At 38.3% G+C, this 24,870-nt stretch overlaps 1 long non-coding RNA gene, 1 other non-coding gene and 1 pseudogene across 2 annotated transcripts; 1 reads left to right on the forward strand and 2 right to left on the reverse strand.

The window, feature by feature from the left end:
* Window positions 1–90: 90 nt before the first annotated feature.
* LOC132522807 (uncharacterized) lies at window positions 91–24,068 on the reverse strand. Its single transcript, XR_009541333.1, has 3 exons — window positions 23,785–24,068; window positions 583–643; window positions 91–454 (listed from the first exon to the last, which is right to left on the reverse strand). It is a non-coding gene; the product is annotated as an uncharacterized LOC132522807 (long non-coding RNA).
* Window positions 4,048–5,967, forward strand: LOC132522806 (lipopolysaccharide-induced tumor necrosis factor-alpha factor homolog; annotated as a pseudogene).
* On the reverse strand, window positions 15,016–15,088 carry TRNAE-CUC (transfer RNA glutamic acid (anticodon CUC)). Its single transcript has one exon. It is a non-coding gene; the product is annotated as a tRNA-Glu (tRNA).
* Window positions 24,069–24,870: the final 802 nt, after the last annotated feature.

Below are 24,870 nucleotides of genomic sequence, written 5' to 3' on the forward strand. Positions count from 1 at the left end.
CCCCAAACAGCCTTTACCCAGAGTTCAATGCTTCTAGTACATTTTGGGTAATAACTTCCCAGCACCAAGGTTAACTTGACTTTGCATCCACCAACCATCACCCATGACTGACCCCTTGTAGATTTCATGCGAGTTGCCCCTTTCAGGAGAGTCTATTTATACTCTCTCCTGTGTGCTTTCCCAGCAAGTTGCTAAAAACAGTGTGTCACAAAAGTTACTTATTGGCTACAATGTTTTTTGTTTTTGGTACGCGGGCCTCTCACTGTTGTGGCCTCTCCCGCTGCAGAGCACAGGCTCCGGACGCGCAGGCTCAGCGGCCATGTCTCACGGGCCCAGTCACCGCGCGGCATGTGGGATCCTCCCGGACCGGGGCACGAACCCGTGTCCCCTGCATCGGCAGGCGGACTCTCAACCACTGTGCCACCAGGGAAGCCCTACATGTTCTTTTAAGTGTCTGGAATGCAGAACAAGTTTATTTTTTAGTATCTTTCTGATGTTTTTCAGGGTGCATATTTTAAGTATTTATTGATTCAATGTTTATGATAAAGACAAATCCAGCTCTAACAAGGAACATCTACTTACTAGTTTCCAGCTCCTGCTCTTATGAGTGATGACCTTGGGCTCCATGCATCAGTTTCCACATCTGTAAAAGAAGTATAATTAAGTACTTATAGGATTGCTGAGGATTTTTTAAAATTAATTTTTATTGGAGTGTAGTTGATTTACAGTGTTGTGGTTATGAGGCTTTTTAAAAAATGTATATAAGGAACATGAAAATCTGTAACTGCTAGCTAATATTGTGATCTATGTCCTTTTTCTTTTTTTTTTTTTTTTGGTCACAGGGCACGACATGTGGGATCTCAGTTCCCCCGCCAGGGATTGAACCTGTGTCCCCTGCATTAGAAGCATGGATTCTTAACCACTGGACCACCAGGGAAGTCCCTGTTTTATGTTCTTATAGCTTTACTGTGAGGTGGCATAGGTGAGGTGAAGAGCCCTAAATTTGAAGTCAAGAGTTAGGTATCGGACTTCTCTAGTATCCCAGTGGTTAAGAATCCACCTGCCAGTGCAGGGGACACGTCTTCAAGCCCTGGTCTGGGAAGATCCCACATGTCACAGAGCAACTAAGCCTGTGCGCCACAACTACTGAGCCTGAGCTTTAGAGCCTGCGAGCCGCACCTACTGAAGCCCGTGCGCCTAGAGCCTGTGTTCTGCAGCAAGAGAAGCCACGGCAATGAGAAGCCCATGCACGAAGAGTAGCCCCTGCTTGCTGCAACTAGAGAAAGCCCCAGTGCAGCAATGAAGACCCAACACAGCCAAAACTTACAAATAAATAAGTAAAATTATTAAAAAAACAAAAAGTTAGGTATCTAGTCCAGGAAATCAAAACCAGAATATGTACACATAACAAAAGAAATTCATTATATTTAAACAAATCTTTAAAATCAACAGTGATCATTTAAAATAAAAAACCTAAGTATGACTAATTGTATCTAAGTTCTCCTATTACTACTTATTTCTGTTAGTTAGTTCACTTTGTCATTTTCTAAAACTCAGTCACCAGGCATGTGGCAGTAGGGCCAAAGGATTTTTTTTGTTTTTTTTTTAAATTAATTTTTATTGGAGTATAGTTGCTTTACAATGTTGTGTTAGTTTCTACTGTACAGCAAAGTGAATCAGCTATACATGTACATATATCCCCTCCTTTTTTTGGATTTCCTTCTCATTTAGGTCACCACAGAGCACTGAGTAGGGTTCCCTGAGCTATACAGTAAGTTCTCATTACAAAGGTTTTCTAAAAGTAGGAAAGAAAATCTTAAAATCGAGAAAAAATTTTTATTGATATCTCAAATCCAAGAAATGGTTGTATAGGCTCAGAAGAATCCATACAATGCAGGAATTGTTATAATAGATGTAAATAAGTAAACTACAGCAAATGCAGAGCATTTTATTTTACTTCATTTTTCTGTGAATTGTATAGAGATCACCGTTGTTCATTGGTCTAGCTTCCGGATCAGCACTATTCTGTTGGAGCACAATTTGAAAACCACTGATCTATTCCAGATGAGAAAATGGTCTCAAGGAAAAGTGATCTTTTGCCCAGAATTACAGACTAAGGTATTGAAGATCCAGACCTACCCAGTTCCTCTTCATGGCAATTTCCGCTCTTCTAGCAAAAGAGATTTCCTTGAGCTGGTAGTAAACCAAAAACTCAGTTACCTTCTTTTTTCCTTCCCTCCTTCTCTTCCTCCTCCCTCTCTCCCTTCCTTTCTAAGGTTTCCCAGAAATGAGAAACTGTACTTTACATGACCAACAATAATTAACGGCTTAGTCAACCAGTAAATAATTTTTATGCTTTCTCTAAATTATTTTGATGACTTTCAGTTCATTTCATCTTTTTTTCTAACCCAGAGGATTAGCCAAACAGCTAATTGTGGTCTTCATATATCAACATCTTCTGCTCCTTGGGAATGTTTAGGGTTTTCCTTCACCTTTTTCTTTTCATCTTTCACTCTAAAACGGTTTTTATAGGCTTAGGACCAGGAAAGAAAAAACAAAGGTGGCGTAAGGTTTCTTTCACCCGGAAAATTATAATTTTGCTTTTATTTCATATAGAGATATAAATGGAGAAACATAGCACTATTCTACTTATCAGGGATCATGTGAAAGAAGAAAAGTTCATTGTTCTGGCCCTTTTGTGTTCACTCTATATCATGCAGCATTCACAAAGGAATTATTCCTATGATTGAGAAGAAAGATAGGCTGGTGCTCTCATTTGACTTACAACAGAGCCCTGAATTTGAAATTAGTAAGGACTTGTTAAATATCATGAACATGGAATTATAGTATCAACTTGGTTATCAAATTAACTCTGTGTATACGAGAACTGAATGATAAAGCATATAACATGGAAGAAGAAAAGCAATAGTGCTTGTTACTACAGTTCCATTTGACTATAGTCAGGATCTAGTAGATGCTCCTGTCCCATCCACTGAGGAGACTGCAAACTCCAAGGCATCACAGGTGAACTGTCACCTGAACAACAACTCAGGAACATAAACCCTCATCAGGCAAAGGGATATGGTATTTGTAAGAGAAGATGCACAGATTTTGTCGGAGGCTGGGAAAAGCCTTAACGCACTGGATCAGAAATAGGAATCTCTGACATCTGTAAATGATCTCACAAAGCCTTTCCCATGTACATTTTTTAAATCTATTCTTCACAGCAGTTTATGACATGAAGATTATTTCTTCTGTTTTATATTTGGAGAAACCAAGGCTCAAAGCAGTCCAGTGACTTTGCCCAAGATCATTCAACGAGTGCTTGGACTTGAACTCAGGACTTCTGATTCCAGATAGCATCATCTTACTCATTGTCACGTATTAAACTCCCAAGATGACACAGTAATATGTTTTTTCCATTTATCTATCTATTTCTAGATATATTTCCTGATTATTTAGCAAATACAGAAAAATAAAAGAATATCTAGTCCCAAAACACAGAGAGAATTAGTATTATTCTGTTTCTTGTCTGTATTTCTCCCTTTGTGGTTTGATAGTCTATGTTCTTTGCTTATTTTTTTGTGTATGTGAATTTTGTGTGTGTATCTTTGCATTGACTTGTGATGTTCACTTTATAGATTAAGGATATTAACTCCTAATATGTAATAAAATATTTTTCTTAGTTTTTATTTACTTTTAACTTTAATAATAATGCTTTTTGATACTTAAAAGTTAAAATTTTTATGTTTAAATGTATTGATCATTTTCTCTATGCTTTCTATCATTGGTATAGTTTATACTTTCAAGCCCCCTAATAGGACAACTATTCATTTACACGATTTGTTGTGTTTTTACTAATTCCAAGATTTTTATTTTCACATTTAACTCTACAAACTATGTACAATTTATTTTTTAATATGTGATATGAGGCAGGGTTTAAACTTAATTGTTTTCCAAATCATTAACTAAATCGTCTCAGCATTATTTAAAAAGCATCCTTCCTGAGACCTCCCGGCTCGACTGGCTGCGCAGGCGGCGGTAAAAATGTCTGCTCCAGGATCCTACCAGGCGGCTGCGGGACCTTCCTCGGTGTCGACCGCGCCCCAGTCTTATGAAGAGACAGTTTCTGTTAACAGTTATTACCCCACACTTCCAGCACCCATGCCTGGGCCGGCCACGGGGCTCATGGTGGGCCCGGATGGGAAGGGCATGAATCCGCCTGCGTACTACACCCAGCCAGTGCCCGTCCCCAATGCCAATGCAATTGCTGTGCAGACAGTTCGCGTGCAGCAGTCCATCTCCTTTTTCGACCGCCCGGTCCAGATGTGTTGTCCTTCCTGCAACAAGATGATCGTGACTCAGCTGTCCTGTAATGCCGGCGCCCTCACCTGGCTCTCCTGATGGAACCTGTGCCTATTGGGGTGCATGGCGGGCTGCTGCTTCATCCCTTTCTGTGTGGACGCCCTGCAGGATGTGGACCACTACTGTCCCAACTGCAAAGCTCTCCTGGGCACCTACAAGCGTTTGTAGGACTCAGCCAGACCTGAAGGGAGCGGTGTGCTGCAGGAAGGCCTTTCCGACTCTCACCCAGACCCGCCCCTGGTGAAGGCTCCATTTTGGTGGGCTCACCTCTCCAGGGTCTCTACCTTCGTGTCTTCTTTTGGGGGGGAAATATTGCAAAAATAACACACCTCCGAACCCCAGAAATTGCTGCTTGGTGTTGTGCACAGGACATGCAAAGACATTCTCCTTGAGCGCTGGTTCAAGGGTTTCCTGCCTCCCCGTCTCTGACCCCAAGTCATCCCATTCAGCTGTGACCATTGTCCTATCTGAGTATCTTCTGGTGATTTGCCCCTGGCTGGCTTCTTTTTTTTTTTTTTTTTGCCTCATTGGTCCTTTCTCTTGGTGGTCTCAAACTGAGAAGCCCCAGATTGCCTTATTTTTGAAGCTGTTCTGGCCCCAGTACGGCTGAACCAACCTTTAGTGCCTACCGTCATAGCCATCTGTTTCCACTTCTGATGACAAAAATCTTGCCTTACAGTCTAAGGGCTTGGCTCTCAGATTCTGCAACTGCAGGCTTTTAAATAGCACACAAATTCACTTTAATTTCTTAATTCGTTTTTAAGTACAGGGAGGGGTTATTCACACCCATCAGACACAAAGCCATGAGGTCATAAACGCAGGCTAGGAATAGAAGACTGGATCTTTACGCTGATCCGCCTTCTTTGGACCAGATCCTCAGCCGCTTTCTACGAAGGGCTTTTATTTTTGGTAGAGGAATTGTTTGTATTAACAGTTTTTGTGACCTCCTTTTGGTCTTAAACACCTTTGAACATAATTTTGAAAGGAGGGATTTATAGAACCATTTTCCTTATCCATATGACTGGTATCATTTTCCCATTTGCCAATGCACTCTCACTTTTTTTTTTTTTTTTTTTTGCCTTAACAGAAAAAGTCATGGGCATAATTTCATCCACTGCCTTCACTTGGGTTTAGTGTGGTTCCTAAAGACCTCCATAATGGAACTCTTAAAGAGGGTCCCCTTTTGGGTTCCTGGTGGATATTTGGAAAGGCAAAGGAAAGCGTGTTTGAGCACGTCTGAGTACCACGGTGCTGAAAAGTGCGGAGACCTGGCTGTTTCAAAGGCGTCTGAAGTCTGGATTTTATTTTTCAGAAATCAATTTGTTGTATAACATCTGAAGACATGATTTCTAGGACTGAAGCAGCAAGCCAGAGTTCTCGGTTCGCTGCTGTGTCATCTTTGAAATCAAGACAAAGCTGGGCTCAACTTTCAAGAGCTCCCGTTTTGATACTAAATAGGCACAGGGAATGCATGTGAATAATATTATGTAGAAATCAAGCCTAGGCCTTGATCGAAAGTCTGTATATTGGTTGAAAATTATAGTCATAACCTATTGATTCGGCTTATTCATTTGATGTTTCGAAAGTTCCAGTAATATTTTTTGCAATGACTATGGATACTACATAGTGCTTTGGTGTTATCTGCTTTTCAAAATAAAGTCTTTTGTTCACTCTGAAAAAAAAAAGCATCCTTCCTTTACCCAAGTAATTGAAAGGTCACCTTTATTGCACACTACAATTTTGTATGTAGTGACATAATGTTCTAGACTATCCATTTGTTTCCATTTATCTGTCTACATTAGGAGATGTGTGTCAGTTTTACTCTTGGTTCTTACATACTCTTTTATTATCAGGTTTACCTCTTTAAACTGAAAAAGATCACAGTATTGTTTAGATTTTATTAAATATTTGAGTGAAATTTCTCTATACATAACTCAGTCCAAATTCCCTCAAGAAGTACACAGGTTACTGTCTAGCTCATGCCCCCAAATGGTGGCTTTATCATTTCACAAAATTATAGGCACATTAGTGGATTAAAAATTCATTCAAAACTTTACATCAGCTTTTTCCTTAATATAGTTAGGTTGAGTACTCTGAGTCTAACGTCTTACACTACTCTTCACCATTCAACTTTGTTTCATCTCACTAAGAAATCAGTTAATCGGGACTTCCCTGGTGGCGCAGTGGTTAAGAGTCCGCCTGCCAATACAGGGGACACGGGTTCGAGCCCTGGTTCGGGAACTAGATACCACATACACGCCGCAAGCCACAACTAAGAAGCCCTCGAGCCGCAACTAAGAAGCCCACCTGCCACAACTAAGACCTGGTGCAACCAAATAAATAAATATTAAAAAAAAAAAAGAAATCAGTTAATCAACTGTACTTCAGTAAAATTTTTTTTAAAAAGACCAAAAAAAATCAGTTAAGGTAATAGAGCAGTGACTTCAAAATTTGTAAAGCAAAGAGGAACAAGAAAATTCAATAAATGCAGTAAAAGAAAAATATAAGAAAAAAGGTATAAACAAACAAGAAGAAATGAAAAGAGAAGACACAAAGGCAATGTTAGAAATAAGATGTCAGAAATAAAGCTGTTTGGTTAATATATTCATGTCCATTTTCAGAATAAGTGTTAATGGATGAAGTTTCTCTATTAAGATGTAGGAACTCTCATACAAATAAACCAAAGAAATAACCATAAACTTTAATCAAATTTATTAAATCGTTTGTACAATTCCTCTATATCCTTTTTTTAATCTGAGGGTCACAGAATCTGTCAGTTTGTGGAAAGAAGTGTTAAACAACATGATGGTCTAAGAAACAGAAAAGGCAAACAGCTATTTAAATAGGTCATAAATAAAAGTAAGTGACCAGAAATTTTTGAAAATCAAAAGGAGTAATCAGAAATCAGGTAAGTACTATCAAAAAGAAAGAAGGAGGAAACATGGTAAAAGTAGACAAAATAAAATTCAAGACCAAAAATACTAAATTGAAAAAAAATTTTAGTTGTTAAAAGGAATAATTTACCATTTTTTGTACCTGATAATACAGCTTTAAAATATATGAAGTATAATCTGTCATATCTACAAAAAAAAGCTTACAAAACTATAATGATAATTGTAGATTTTTGACATGCCTCAACAAAAATGACAAATTAAGTGGCCCCCAAATACAAAAGGATATAGAGGAATTGAATACATATTCATTAAACTTGGTCATAGATATATGTATAGAACTGTGTCCCTGACATTCTTTTCCAGTACCCATAGAACATTTATAAAAATTGGCCAGTCATTCAGCCACAAAAATAAAAGCTCTAAAAACTCAATAAATATTGAAAGCAGAATACAGATCAGAATGCAATAAAACTATAAATAAACTCCAAAGGACCGAAACATACACATACACAAACTATATACTATAAAACTTTCATAATAACTTTTGGTTAAAAAGAAAACCAAACTGAAATATAGACTATTTTAAATAGCAACAATAGAGAGAATACAAGATATCGAAACTTATGTGATATGACCCAGTTGTAGTCAAATAGAAATTAATATCACTAAATGTATTAATTAGAAAACAAAATATTTAAAATCCACAAATACTCAATTGAAAGAGCTAAAAATAATTTTTTAAGTAGAAAGCATTGAGTGCTAAAGCAGAATTCTATGAAAATTAACAAGTAAACTTTACCAATTAAACTATCAACAAAAAATCAGATAAGTCAGATGAAAAACAAAACACAAATGCATAATATTAAGATAAGGAAAGAGACATAACTACAGACACAGAAGAGATTTTAAAGTTATAAGAATATTATAGGGAATTCCCTGGCAGTCCAGTGGTTAGGACTCCATGCTTCCACTGCAGGGGGCATGGTTTCAATCCCTGGTTGGGGAACTAAGATCCCTCATGCCTCACTGTGCAGCCAAAAAAAAAAAAAGAATGTTGTATCAATAAAATTAAAATTTTCAGGTGAAAAGGCTAATTTTCCAAAAATCTATATAGTAATGAAAATTGACTCAAAAGGAAGAAGAAAAGAAATATGACCAATTATCGCATGAAAAGAAAAACATAGCTAAATCCCCAAAGCCCACACTAGAGTACTAGGTAAATTCTAGTACATCTTATAGAAACTGATAATTCCTGTTTATAAAATATATGTATGTATTTATGTATTTATCTTTAAACTCATTATATGCAGAAATTTTAAACATAAAAGTAAAAGTCCTAGGCTATTTAAAGAGTTTATACTCGTTATACTCATTCTTAATTGTGATGTCTCGTGCAAAAATCTTAATTGTGATGTCTAGTGTCTAGTGTTACTCCGTCAGCCCACAATCCAGCAAAGAAAACCAAATACATCAAATTTTATAAGAATACGACTTGTAAATATAGATGCAAAGCTCCAGTATAAAATGTTTTATATAAAATCCAACAGCATATGAAAGAAAGGACTCACCATGAGTAAATAAGGTTATCCTAGAAAAGCAAGGATGCTCAAAACCAGGATATCTATTGATAATAATGCATTACATTAACTGAACACAGTAGAATTATGATGTGATAAACTTGATAGATGCCAAACTGTAGTTGATAAAATTTAATACCTATTTCTGATTTTAAAAAAGCAAAAAAGAAAAACAAAACTGAATTTTTATTAATCCATGACTAGAATGATATTTTTAAAAATTATTATCAGGTTATGTTTCAAAAAAATACAGCAGAATCTTGCTACTGAAATATGAGAAGCATTCCCATTAAGGTCAGGAATTGAAAAGGAAAATACCTCTTATCCACGGATACAATTCAACATTTCACTAAGGTCTCAGCTTTTGAAATAATTCGAGAAATAGTAAGAATAAGTATTAGAAATATGTCATTAGAAATAATGACAGTTTTGCAAACTGTCATTATTTGCAATTGCAAATTAGGAACTCTCAAACAAACCTCTTAAAAATTAGTAGAACTCAGAATTCTGTAGGGAAACATACAAAAATCAATCGTTTTCCCATACTCCAGTAATATCTAAATGGATTTGGATGAATTCAGCTTCAGTTAGAGGATACTGAATTAATCGAGGTTTAAACCTTTTTTGCTAAAAAGGGAATGTGGAAGAAAGCAGTTGACTGACTGGTATGTTCAGTGGCCCAATAACGTCTTCAAGGACCTAGGCAGTTTTCTTCCTTCTGCCCCATCATCTCAAGTTGTTGCCTTTTCCTCTTCATATTTGTGGCCTCATGGCCACATTATGGTTATCCCAGTCAGGTGTCATTCCTGCTCATCAGCCGTGAAAATGGGAAGAAAGGAGAGCAGAAGCAAAGGGGCTTTACTTGTAACAAGGAGTAAAAAGTATCATAATTTCCCTATCACACATTATGTAATACTAGGTAATATGGTCAGCCTTGGTGGCAAGGGTGCCAGGGAATGTGAGCGTAGCAAAAGTCACAACCATTTGGATTGCCATGACTGGTTTAGACCAAAGATGGATGATTCATCCTCTGGGAATGGGCACATTGCTGACCCCAAGTAAAAGTAGGATTCTGTTAGCAAGGGAGAAGTGATCAGAGAGCTACTTGGTAGATGACTCCCAAAGTATGTCACTATACCAAGTAGAAAATGTGATGGGGATAGAAGATCCCAATCACTCAAATGAAAAGTTAAAAAAAAAATCATGGGACTTCTCTGGTGGTGCAGTGGTTAAGAATCCACCTGCCAATGCAAGGGACACGGGTTCAAGCCCTGGTCCGGGAAGATCCCACATGCCACGGAGCAACTAAGCCTGTGCGCCACAACTACTGACCCTGTGCTCTAGAGCCTGCAAGCCACAACTACTGAAGCCTGCATGCCTAGAGCCCGTGCTCCACGACAAGAGAAGCCACTGCAATGAGAAGCCCGGCCACCGCAATGAAGAATAGCCCCTGCTCGCCACAACTAGAGAAAGCCCGCGCACAGCAACAAAGACCCAATGCAGCCAAAACTAAATTAATTAATTAATTAATTTAAAAAAATCATAATGGGGGAGGGATGGATTGGGAGTTTGGGATTAGCAGGTGCAAACTATTATATATAGAATGGATACAAGGTCCTACTGTATAGGACAGGGGACTATATTCAATACTCTGTGATAAACCATACTGGAAAAGAATATGAAAAAAGAATGTATACATATATATGTATACCTGAATCACTTTGCTGTATATAGAAATTAACACAACATTGTAAATCAACTATACTTCAACAAAATAAATTTTTAAAAGTTCATAATGTATCTAGAATAAATAAGCAATGAAATATATAAAACCTATATGATGATATTTAGAAATTTTACTAAAATACTTTATAAGACGTGGAAAAAATGGAGACACATCACATTCTTATATGAAAAGCCTCAATATGGTAAAATTTGATTCTCTATATAATAATATACAAATTTGTAGTAGTCCAAAACAAAATGTCCTTTTCTTTTTTAACTGGATAACTGATACTAAAGTTTATCTATAAGAGGACATTATTTAAAAAATAAGACTAGATGAAGCTTAACTCCTCATCATATCTCAAAACGATTATACTGATACATTGACAAAAACAGTGTGGTATTGGCACAAGAATAGGATACAAACAGTAGACTACAGAATGGAGTACAATAAAGAATGCAAGTCTGAAACCACCTATATACACACGAGGATTAGAGTATAATGAATTTAGTATTGGAAATCAGTTGGAAATAATTGATTATTTTAGATTTAATTTTGGAAAAATGTCTCCTCTTGGGAGGAAATAATTATACTCCTTTCTCACACCATGTACAAAAATAAATTCCAGATGGATTAAGATTATAAGAACAGAAAAACAAAACTGTAACATACTGGAGTCATGGGGCAATATTTTTGTAATCGTGGGTGTGAAAAGATTTTCTAAAATGACATAGATTGACCAGTTAATCTACATAGTAAATTCTGTAAGTGAAGAAAGTTAAAAGACAAACGATAGACCTGGAGAAGATATTTACCACATATATAACAAAAGATAAATTAATTTATAAAGAGTTCCAATGATTCAATAAGAAAAAGACAATCTACATTTTTCAAATGAACATAGGATATCATCAGGCACAGAAGGCATATGAAAAGGGCAAAATACATATTAAAAAGACATCTATAATAAGTATGGAAGTGAAAATTATAATAATGGTAAAATATAATGATAAAATAATATAATAAAATAATATGAAAGTGAATAAAATCATTCATCAGATCATCAATATATTTTGAAAATTGATACTATTCAGTGTTGATGTGTATATACAAGTGCTAAGTTTGTGGAAATGTAAACCTGTACAGTGGTTTGGTGGACAATAGGGTGATATCTATCAAAATTAAAAATATTCATACTTTCTGACCCAAAAACTATACTTCTAAGAATCCAACCTATAGAAATATTTGCATATGTGCACAAAGGTATTTATTGTAATATTGTTTCTAATAGAAGAAATCTGAAGCTACTTAAATGCCCAACAATTGTAGAATTATTTCATAAATTATAGCATGTAAATTTGCACTATTAACAAGTTTTTATGTTTTCATCACAATTAAGATAGATCTGTTTGTATTGACATGGCAAGAACTTCAAGGTATATCATGAAATGAAAAAAGTTGCCATATTTATTTTTAAAGCTAATTTTAATATTACATTATTACATTATACATTATATTTATCTTAGAAATCTTATGTTTATATATTATACCATATAAGCATTCAAATGCATAGAACAGCATCTAATAGGATGCTTTCACAGATGATTTCTTATAGATTGGAGAATATTAATGCAGGGAATAGGGGGAGAAAAATTATCTATAAGGGGGCTTCAGTATTTTAGTCTGTGCATTTCTAACTGCTCAAATTTTTCAAAATAAACACATATCATGTTGCTTTTACAATTAAAAATATTTAAAAAGGGACAGCTTAGTATTTGGATAAAACAGACTGAGGTTCAAATCCCATATTTATCACCTAATAGCTGTGTGACTTGAATATTTTTAAGTTCTTAGAGACTCAATTTCTTTATCTACAAATTAGGTAAAATAATACTTACTTCATAGTTGCACGAACAGATCAAATGAGATTATGTATGAAAAACACCTGGGTGCTCAACAAGTAAGTGTTGGTTTCTTTTTTTTTTTTGCGGTACGCGGGCCTCTTACTGTTGTGGCCTCTCCCGTGGTGGGACGCGCAGGCTCAGAGGCCATGGCTCATGGGCCCAGTCGCTCCGCAGCATGTGGGATCTTCCCGGACCAGGGCAGAAACCCGTGTCCCCTGCATCAGCAGGCGGACTCTCAACCACTGCGCCACCAGGGAAGCCCGCGTTGGTTTCTTAAATGGCTGAGGTTAGAGATAAGTAAACTATAGTTTTTATCGTTTGCTTTTCTTAGCTGGGGTTACAGGAAGCATACCTTGATCAAGCAGATTGTATCAAGCATTTGTACTTGAAATTTTCATTGAAAGATGGCAGATATGGTCTATGTTTTGAGATAAATTAAATATTTAATTGTTTGATCATTCATTCATTTATACAATGAATATAGTGTTATTGACTCTACGTCAGCCAGTGTGCAAGGTACTTGGAGGTGTGAAGATGAAGAAGAGATCATCCTTTCTACTAAGGAGATTGAGGTTTGCTTTAACTTAATGCTTTCAGTTTAGTGAGATAAGTGCAATTCCAGAGACATTTGTAAAATGCTAAGGATATAAAAAAGAATAGTGCTGAAAAATCACAGAATCAGAGAATTTTTGAATTGAGCAAGACCAAGGGATCATTTATTCAACTTCTTATCCAATGCAAGAATCCCTTCCACAACATTTTTGGAAGACTGTAAAACAATTTCTGCCAACAGAATAATTATGATTTATTGAATGTTTACTATTGTTCCTGACACTGTCCTAACTCTTCACAAACATTCTCTCAACTTAAACATCACACCAAAACTGAAAGCTAGTTACCATTATTCATAATTTATGGGCAGAAACTAAGACCACAAGAGGTTAAGTAATTTGTCTGAGGTCACACACCTAATTCACGGAGCTGAAATTTGAACCCAGGTCAGCCTCATCCCAGAGCCTATGTTCTTAATTTGAACCACTACACCCTACTGTCTTCACAGTTGGGACCTTTCCAATGATAAGACACTCAATATATTGAAAGACTCTTGTTTCACGTCTTGTACAGTTCTTCCCTATATAATGTTGGCATCTGTCTTCCTGGAGCATCAGTTACATACCTCAATGAGCATCAAATAACACCTCCAGTGTAATTGGACTTACCACAAATGCAAAAGTGTTTAAGACATGGTTTCTACCCTCACACAGTTTATACTCTTGCTTTTTCTATTTGGAGGAGTGCAGAATGTCACCTGCTCTTCTACCAGGGAGCCCTCCAAAAGTCTGAAAACAATCCATCATTCACCCCTTCCAATAAACATTGCACCTCTCACTGAATTTTTTGTTGTTGTTCCACATTGAATATCCTCAGTTCTTTCAACTGTTGCTATATTTCCAGAGCCTCTCCATCTCAATTTTCTTTCTCCACATATGTACCTGATACTGTCTTTAAAAGACAGGGTTTTGAACCAAAACAATGAAGTTAATGCTATGGTAGTACAGAGGAGATTTAGCTGACTTTTACTGAAATGTCAACTTCAATTAATATTTGCACTAGTGTCTCTAGCTTTTGATTGCAATCATGTTATTTACTTATATTAAGTCACGTTAATACCACTCAGTGCCCCCTCACTTCTTTTTTTTTAATTTTAACAAGTATTAGTCTATCCAGGTCTTGGTTTTCTCCTTCATTTTGCTTGTGAAACAAACTTTTTAATTCTTAAATCAAGACCTTATTGTTATCCCTATTAAGTACAATCTTTAAAATTGGTTTATCATTTCAGACTACCCAACGTTTTTTCAGTCTTGATATTGTTTTCCATTTTATTAGATATCTCTCCCAGCTTTACAGAATTCTCAATCCACAAAGCCCAATGTTTTTGTGATTTCTTTGAAAGATCAAGGCAAAGGAGGGAGTTTTGAACTGTGCTACTAATGACCACTTCCAAGTTGGTATAGATTCATTAATCAATCCTCCTTTGTTATTATTGTTCAATCAGGGATGAAGTCACATAGCTAAGTTAGTATCTGACCTACATAGTAAGAGAAACAGATTGTTATATGTGCTCAGATAGCATACAGACATGCGTGGCATAGGCTTCCACGTGTGTTTGGGGAAGGTCCAAACAGGTAAAACACATGATCAGTGACATGGCGTTCAGCAGATAAAGGCAAAACAAGTTTTTAGTTTTTTGTTCGTTTTTATTTTCTAAACACTTAAGAGAGCCATTACTTAGTGAATTCATCTGTAGCCTCTCAATAGGCTAGAGGGACAATGTCAAATCCTGATTGGTTGAAAGTAGTTCTAGAAAATCAAAAGTAATGTCCCTTATATTGACATGTTTCTCATGGTCTGACCTCCTCCAGGATAACCCAAAGAACCTAGAGAAAAGGATATACTACTTGTGCTTCAGCCAATCCCCTATTAATATCGTTGCTTGCCACCATGTTTTTTTTTTTTTTGGACGTACCACATGGCTTGCGGGATCTTAGTTCCCCAACCAGGGATTGAACCTAGGGCCCTGGCAGTGAGAGCACCAAGTCCTAACCACTGGACCACCAGGGAATTCTTGCCACCACGTTTTTTATTTGTTTGGAATAGCTGAGCTCTTGAATGAGAACCTGGACTTCAGATGGTCTGTGTTGCAAATTACAGGCATATCTGTGCGGATAAGCTCTCTGTAGAAAGTTAAGAAACCTTACTAAGATATGTATCTATCATCTCTTTAATAAAGGCCCATTGCTTATCAGGGGAGAAATATAGCTTCTTGAGATATGGTAGTAGTTCACTGGACAAACTTATGAATAATTTCACTTTAATGAGATATTCACATAGACATGTACACTATTAAAACATTAAAACGTATTAATATTTGTTTTAGCTAGATGAAATCTTTTTTGGTACTAGGTGGATCAAAATAATAAGTTTTAAAATAAAAAGAAGAAAGAATGCTATTTAAAATGTTTATATTTTAATAATTTTCTTTCTGTCATTTTCTATACAGCCGAAACTTGAAGATTTTCCAGTTATTTCTAGATAAAAAAATGCGAGCAGAGTGTTATGCCTTCTTATATTAATAAAGCCATATTTTATTACTCAAAATATGTGATAAATATTGTTAAAGAATAATCTCTCACCCACAGCATATTTTCCCCCAATCTAGCAAGTGCTTAAGAAAAAAAAGCACTTGACCATTTGCATAAGACTTAGTTCACAGTCTAAGAAACAAAGTCCAGACAATCTACTACTAGGTGCTATGATCAATGTGACCACCATCACATTTGCACTGTCCTCAACAACAAATGCCCATATTCCCTCGGCCCACCTCAGGGTTTACCTGCAGCTGTGATGGGCATTTCTTGGGCATGCAAACAGTTTCCTACCGCAAGTACCCATGCTTCTGTTTCCCTGCCTAGGGACTTCTGCTAGCACCACAGGACATACACAGGGCAACCCAAGAAATGCAATTTTCAATCAATGAGTCTATGAATAACTACCCCAGTTTGACCCTCTTGACAATGCTGAAGCATATTGTGCATGCTTCCTCAGAAGGTCCCCATTCAACTGAACCAGTTCCCCATAACAACGACATGCTCATTAATACACCTATTGTCTTCTCTCAAATCCTTGTCTCAGGGTCTACTTTTGGGGAAACACCTCCTCCTTCACCATTTCCATTGAACTGTCAGTGAACTTGATTATATTAGCAACTCCCAGAGTGAGAAAGAATCCTATCTGTAGCTCAGGTAAGATAACAGTGGAGCAGAGGGAAGGTGGTGTTATGGAAAAAGCATGGAAGTCAGAAGAAAATCTAACCAAGACCTCAAGTCAAATTTCAGCTCTCAATGGTCTCAATCTTTCTATCAGCAGATTGCTTTCTCCTTGAACATGTTCTTCAGTTGACCTGTGAGATCGCCCTCTTGATTCTCTTCCAGTCTCACAAGCCATACACTCTCAGTCTCCTTTGCCTGACCCTCTTCATTTTCCTACTTCTATTGGTTGGAGGGATCTAAGCTCAGTCTCTAGACTCCCTCCCTTGGCTATTTAAACCCACTCCCAATGTACTTTCACCCAGTTGTGTGTTTCAAGTACCTAAATATATGGTGACTCCAAAACTTACATCTTTGCCTAAACCTCTCCTCTGCACTCCAGAACACTGATGTCCAAGTGCATATTCAACATCTCTACTTGGCTGTCTAATAGGCATCAAACTTAATACTTCAGAACTGAATCCTTGATTTCTACTTCACCCTGTTCTCTCCAGTGGTAAATGGCAGTTCCATATTTCCCAAAACTCCTGAATCATGTTTAACTCATTACTGTCTCACACAGTATGGTATCCATCATCAAATCCTATCCTTCCACTTCAAAATATGTCCTTAATGTAGCCATCCCTTACCTCTTCTACTGCTAACCTGGGCCAAGTCACCACCATCTCTTGACTGGATGATTTCAATAGCCTTCTGACCAACCTCTCTGCTTCTACCCTTGACCTCTTAAAGTTTATTTTGAGTGGCCCTTTTAAAACATTGTCAGATCTAGTGACTGATATGCTGTGGTACCCCAACTCATACAGAATAAAATCCAAAGTATATTGGATCATCTTGGACTCTAGGGTCTGTTATGACCTTGTCTCCACTACCCTTTCGGCTGTAATTTTTACTACCCTCTTTCTCACTCAGGCTGCTTCAGCCACACTGGCCTCCTCTCTCTTACTTGATTCTTGGTACTTGCTGTTCCCTCTCCCTGGAATTTTCTGCAATCACGTATCCTCAGGGACACAGTCTCTTCACCAAGATCTCTACTCAAATGTCACCTTATTGAGATGATTTTCCCCACCACTCTATCACATCCACTTCACACATAAATACATACCTATACATACATACACTGACCATCTCTGTTAGCACCATCTGACCTATTACACAATTCTTTATTTGTACATGATCCTTCTCTCCCAACTAGAACATGAGTTCTTTGAGATCAGGGTTTTGATTTGTCCCCTGTTGAATCCCCAGCACCCACCACAGTTTTTGGCACAAAAAGGCACCCAACACATATACTGTGAATGATGTAATAAGCCAGCTATAAATCAGGGAATGTTGGTCTACAAGATCTCCTATCTCCCTCTCACTCAAATACTACATGATCTTAAGTTGACTCTGAAAGTATAGAATATGCGCTGTAACTTGTTTAATCAGACAAAAGACTTGTTTCTCACTCTCATTATTAATCTCCAAAACTTGCCTGTTATTCACATTTCTTGATTCATGGAGGAATATCTGTTGGAATGTTTAAGTTAAATTGATTTTATAAGTTTATATACCTATCTAAAAGCACTTTAGACCAACACAGTGGGGTTTTTTCTTCCTACTTTGATTATATTTTCTGTAAGCATTCCAATTTTCCCCAGGTACATTGTTTTTCCAGTAGGATTTAGATTTAGAAGCAAAAAGGAGTCAAAATTCCTCTTCCAATCCTAACTGGCCCTTCTTCCTAAACATTTCCACCCACCAATATTCTACTTTTAGAAAATCAAGAGAGAAAGACAATAATACCAATTTTGCATCTATCCAATTAACCCAAGGCATGAAGTCCTTTCCTTTTGGGCCACACCGTGAGGCATGCGGGATCTTAGTTCCCTGACCAGGGATTGAATCCGTGCCCCCTGCATTGGGAGCACAGAATCTTAACCACTGGACTGCCAGGGGTGTCCCTGGAGTCTCATTCTTTCTTTTTCTCTACATAAACCAATAGGTGTTCATTGTCTTATATTTTCTCCACCTGTCTTAACGGATTATTGCTTCATTTCTAATCTGAGAAATTATTTAGAAAATTATAAAATATCTATCTAAAAATTATAAACATGTAGTTGTCTTCTTTTAATTCTTTGCTTAAAGCTGAAATCCTGTTTTTTTTTTCATATTTACCAAAACAGTGAAGTCTGATATTTCTTTGAGATCTGCCAGAATTAAAACTGGATTTCAGCCTTATACAAACCCTAGTCAATCTTAAGTACAAGTGGTCATTGACTGCTAAACTTTACTTTTTAGGCTCTTCCTTTGCTTAGTGTGATTTTGACCTAGTCATTTCTCTTGTAAGTCTTCCTCATCCCTTTTTTTGGTAGTTTAGAAATGCTTTAAAATTATTTGCCAAGCTAGACTGAGATCTTCTTGATTCTTTCATTTCCTAAATATCCCACCCTTCACTGTACATTAAAAATGCAGAAAAACCCAAAAATTAAATACATGTTAAAAATGAAGAAACTGAATAATGATAACACATGTGCTGGATCTCTTGTGAAAATGGTGGTTCCCTCCGTTTTTTTTTGAGGATCTTAAGTTATTCTCATTTCTGGTGTAATTTTGGTGTAAAAAGTCACTTATGGAGCCTCTTGGTAGGTTTCAATGGTCTTTGTGTGTGGATTAACAACAGTGGAAAGGGTGAGAAGAAAGAATAATAACAATGACAAAAAGGAAGATTAGACTCCTTCAATTGATTTGTAAATACCTATTAAGTGCTTGTCCTGTGCTAGGCAATGTGCAAGACAGAGGGAATACAATCGTGAGCAAATCCAGACAACCGTCACTGACCTGCTGTAATTTACATTCTAGTGAGTAGAGTGGGAGAGGCTGGGCAAGTAGAAGGAAAAATGACTGCACGTGAAAACTGTGAAATTGCAGCTGCGATCCTTGTTAAGGAGGACAGGACCACCGCAGCTGTTCAGGTTAGGCCTTACCTGAAAGCACCAGGCCAAGGGGTGAGTGATGCCTGAACGAGCCAGCCAGAGCTCTGCCGGCTATTTCCTGCTGGCATCTGGAAGAGGGACAAATTCCAGTAATTCCCACACAGGTGGGACAGCAGGGGCCCATAAGGAAAGGTTAGTTGAGCCTCAAATATTTGGAGAGGTCATGGAAGGTTTCTTTGAGAAGGAAAAAAACAAACAACACCCAACTAAGTCAGATTTGAAAAAAAGATGAAAAAAAAAAGAATTAAGGGGGATAGAGATGATAGTGGGTGGGGAGGACAGTGAGAAGCCCATTCGCTGCGCTGGTAGCAGCTTCTGCAAAGAGCCTGTGCATCGTGCCCTGAAGAAGCTGAAGGATGCTGGACTGGAGCGAAAGGTGGAGGAAGTTGGAGAGGTGTTTAGGAGCCAATCATGTAAACTTGAACATGGAGGCTGTATTAAGGGATGAGTGTTTAAGAGTGGTACTGCACTGTGGAGGGGCAAGGGAAATATAGACCAGTTAGAAGGCTACTGAAGTGATGAGCGAGACGGTGATAGCACAATCTGGGGTCATGGCGATATCTATGAACACGCTTAATAGGGCTCCCCTGGTGGCGCAGTGGTTGGGAGTCCGCTTGCTGATGCAGGGGACCCGGGTTCGTGCCCCGGTCCGGGAGGATCCCGCATGCCGCGGAGCGGCTGGGCCCGTGAGCCATGGCCACGGGGCCTAAGCGTCCCGAGCCTGTGCTCCACAACGGGAGAGGCCACAGCAGTGAGAGGCCAGCGTACCGCAAAAAAAAAAAAAAAAACTAAAAACAAAACCGCTTAATAAAAACATGTTACAAGGATGATGAACCTACTGTTTATTGGAAACGTTGTAGAAAGACTGTATATAGTGTGAAGAATAGAATTCAGAACGCTTAAGACCCAGAGCATGGTTTCCAGCCTTAGAAAACAGAGCAACACTACTATGATTTGTTTTGTTTTTTGATAATGAAGGCTCTTAGTTGTATGGTCAGGCCACTCAAGATGGCTGTTCTCTTGCTCTCTGTACCTCTCCTGCCCAACCAGTGTCTGCTTCGCCTACACCCTACTCACAGAACTGACCTTCCTACGTACTCGCCCCCGCCCCAGCTAGTGATTGTTCTTATCAAAGGGGCGGTGAGAGGCGTGCCCCTCTGCTGTTTCCCGTGGTAACTAACGAGCCCACCTGAGGTCAATTCCCCATAACTGGCAATCTGCCTCCCCTCCCCTCCCCCCGCGGCGAAGCCTACCGCCCTGTCCTGCCCGCGGTCTGACGCTTATGGTGGAGTGTTTTTCCAGGACCTTTCTTCAGACAGGTAAGCCCCGGCCCCAGCCGCTAAACCATTGATGTCTCTGTTGCTGACTCTGGGCTCTTTCTTCAGTCTTAAAGCTGGGCAAGTGCAGGCCTTGTAGGCCTGCGGGGTGCAGCCCAACATTAGGTAAGATGGATTATATTAATTTTTGGCTCTGTGTGGGTCTCAGATGTGCCCTGAACTTAGCTCCCTAAAATTGTTGCTGTCAGACTTAACTACTTGACCTTTACCTTGTTTGCATAAATGTGAAATGCTGTATGAGCTACTCAATGCAACATAACTGTTTAATGGAAAACTGTTTTAATTATTAGTTTAATAATCTAATTTACTTTAGCAATCTAATACTGTTGAATAATTAGTTGTTTCAAAATTCTGGTTACTTTCTTGGGATACAGTTCTGGAGAGAGGGTTTCTGGGTTGTAGAGTATACATATTTCTAAGGCTTTTCGTACACATTGTTAACTTCACCAGAAAATTTTGATATTTTACGATCTCACTAGCTGTGTAGGAATGTTTGTTTCTCTATACTTGCACCAACATTGGATGTTTTTATTAAGAAATTAAGCTTTCGGGGGCTTCCCTGGTGGTGCAGTGGTTGAGAGGCCGCCTGCCGATGCAGGGCACATGGATTCGTGCCCCGGTCCGGGAGGATCCCACGTGCCGCGGAGCAGCTGGGCTCGTGAGCCATGGCCGCTGAGCCTGCGCGTCCGGAGCCTGTGCTCCGCAACGGGAGAGGCCACAACAGTGAGGGGCCTGCGTACCGCAAAAAAAAAAAAAAAAAAAAGAATTTAAGCTTTCGGGACTTCCCCGGCAGTCCAGTGGTTAAGACTCTGCCTTCCAATGCAGGAGACGTGGGTTAGATCCCTGGTCGGGGAACTAAGATCCCACATGCCGTGCAGTGCGGCCAAAAACTTAAAAAAAGAAAAGAAAGAAGTTAAGCTTTGCCAATCTTATAGATAAAAGAGAATCTTATTTTAAAAAATATTTCTCTATTACAGTATGTACATTTTTTTCAAAATTAGTATCCATATGTATTACTTTGTGAAATTTCCTTACTGAGTTTCAAGGATACTTTACATTGTAAAGCTCCTTTAACCTTTTTAATAGGATTTAAAACATTGTCATTTCAGCATGTGTAATTTTTTTGCTCACATTTAATGAGGAAACTTGTTTGTTTTAAAATTTTAGAAAATGCTTACTAATGATAATTAAAATCAGGTTGCATTTTTGCATGAGCAAAACTTGCAGACTTTGGTTATTCATTTAGTCTCTATTTATTCTACTTTGTTGCAGCATATTTGAGGGTATAGATTTTTGTTTATTTATTTATTTATTTATTTTTGCGGTACGCGGGCCTCTCCCTGTTGTGGCCTCTCCCGTTGCGGAGCACAGGCTCCGGACGCGCAGGCTCAGCGGCCATGGCTCACGGGCCTAGCCGCTCCGTGGCACGTGGGATCTTCCCGGACCGGGGCACGAACCCGTGTCCCCTGCATCGGCAGGCGGACTCTCAACCACTGCGCCAGCAGGGAAGCCCGAGGGTATAGATTTTTGAATTAGAATTTTATAGGTAGTTGGTCATTATGTTTGTAATAGTGACCTAGAAGCCAATGGTACACTACTAAATATTTAACAATTGGGTCTTTTTGTAGAATTTACTGCTTTCTGTGGTGTAAATACTCCCATCACAACTGATTTTAGGTTACCAATGTGAAGTTGCATAATGGACTCTCAAAAACAGCTTTTGAAGTAATGCAGGGTTTGTAAATGCCAGCTGAATCATCAGAGTGGTTAAGTTTTTGTTGCACATAATTTTAGTATTAGATATATTTCACAATTTTTGCATATTGATATATGGAGGATATTTGATTAATCAAAAAACCCCATTCACCAAATTAGCCAGCAAAATGAAATTTACTTGTCATTTCTCCATTTAAATCAACATATCATGGGAAATTCTAGGAGTCTTTGAATTTACTAAGAAACAATAAAATATTTTAATTCTAAGTTATTTTCTACCATATCAAATAAGACCCGGCGGGGAGGGTGAAATCATAAGAATCCGGATTAATTCATCTAGAAAAGAATAGGTTAAGGATTGTATGAATACTTATCTTCTTTTTTTTTTAAACATCTTTATTGGAGTATAATTGCTTTACAATGGTGTGTTAGTTTCTACTTTGTAACAAAGTGAATCAGCTATACATATACATATATCCCCATATCCCCTCCCTCTGGCGTCTCCCTCCCACCCTCCCTATCCCACCCCTCTAGGTGGTCACAAAGCACCGAGCTGATCTCCCTGTGCTATGCGGCTGCTTCCCACTAGCTATCTATCTTACATTTGGTAGTGTATATATGTCCATGCCACTCTCTCACTTCATCCCAGCTTACCCTTCCCCCTCCCCATGTCCTCAAGTCCTTTCTCTACATCTGCATCTGTGTAATACTTATCTTCAAATGCCTGAGTGATGATGGTTAAATTAAAATAAAACCACCATAACCACCACCACACACACACACACACACACACACACACACACACACACACACACACACACACACACACACACACTCTTCCCTATTTCCATGGAGTTAAGAACAAGAGAAATTAAATGCTGAAAGAGGAGGGATTTAGCTTGAAGAAAGAAGACTTACCTAGTGGCAAAGATTATCAAGAATGACCTAGTTTTGTTTTCTCCTTTTTCTATATAGCTATTGAAATAATGTAATTTTGTCTCAGATAATTTGGGTGTGATTTTATAATAGCTCTAATGAGTTTCATACATTAAATATACTACTTTTGTTTCTCTCAGTGAGAGAAAGGGAATGTATTAAGCAAAAGCAACTTGGAATCTTGAGCAACATGGAGCTCTCGAAATCCAAAAGTTTCGAGTGACACTGAGCCATGATCACCCTTGTACGGTGGGGAACTCAGTGATTCAGGGAGGAAAGCCTCAAGATGGGTTGTGGGGGAGGGGGGAGAATGGTAACTGGAAAATTCATTCGGTTGCTTTAAAAGATGAGCTTAACTCTGGCTCAGGATTCACATTTCCCACTTGTGTCTTGTCTTCAGAAATAAAAAAGAGGAAACCACCAATGAGAACATGTGGTATTATAAATCATCCCAGCTGTTGTTAGAAAAATGAGTAAGGGTTCTAAACAGTTTCAAAAGGTCCTCACTAGCCCTTTTCACTCACCTTGAGAAGAACCATAGAAGTAAGAAAACAAAAGGATTTCTTTTTCTTTCCATACACCAGTCATCAGCAGTGTTCTCTTTGGGCTCCTGGCATCTGGGTCCAGTTGCTGGGTTACAGGCAAATATAATCAAAACAAACACTAAAAGGTACTCTTTTGGCTCTTAACATGTTGGAAAGGTCTTCTGCCTTCCATCCTCTAGGCTGGCCAATTCTCAATGCAAAAGTGACTTTCCCATTTGCTGTCGTCCTTTCCTTTTGTTCCTGTACGACAACTCCTGATTATAAACTTGTTGTGGAGTAGAAGCTCTTAATTAGGAGGCCATTAGACCTTTAGACCTTTTCTCCAACTTCCTGTTCAGTAGTACCAGGAATTCCAGTCCCTACCACCCTTCCCTGTCCTCTGAGAGCTGGTAGGCTGGAGAGGCCCTTCCATGGCTGTATTAACCCTTTGCTCCCCTATTGGCCAGTTACCAAGGATAGATTTTCAAGGAAACAAATGGTATTTTTCCACTCAGGACTGCAGTGCCGGATCCAGTGATGGACTTCCTGCTTCTCAGCACTTGTGATGTGTTATACTATATTTGAACTTGGACAGGAAAGCTACAGGCATGTTTAGAAGTTTGGGAAATAAGATCTATGGCAAAAGTCAACCCGTTAGCCAGTTTGTCCAGAGTATTTTATTAAGATCCATGGGGTGCCAAGCCCTTGAATAGAATCAGGGCATTCCAGCAAGGTCTGCAGAGGTTAAAGGCACCAGGATGACTTATCCGGGAAGAGAGTGAGAGGAAGCTGTTATAAATCCTCCAATATTTAAAGAGGTACTATTGAGAAGGTGGCAACCCATTGCACATGAACTCTGCTAAGGCTCGAACATGAGGAAATACACTGGAAAGATAGACATTCTGTTTATTTTTAAGGAAAAATTTCCCAGTAGTGTGGGTTGATAAATACCTTAATGGGTTCTCTAGAAAGGAAGTATGGCCACATTTCCTTTCTGAAAACCTAGACCAAAAAGGCTTACCTCTTATCTGCCTGAAATGGTTGGGTTTGGTTTTCTATGCATGATTATGAGTGTGTATGTGTTTA

This window comes from Lagenorhynchus albirostris, chromosome 7 (genome assembly GCF_949774975.1).
Source record: "Lagenorhynchus albirostris chromosome 7, mLagAlb1.1, whole genome shotgun sequence".
Lineage (NCBI taxonomy): Eukaryota > Metazoa > Chordata > Mammalia > Artiodactyla > Delphinidae > Lagenorhynchus > Lagenorhynchus albirostris.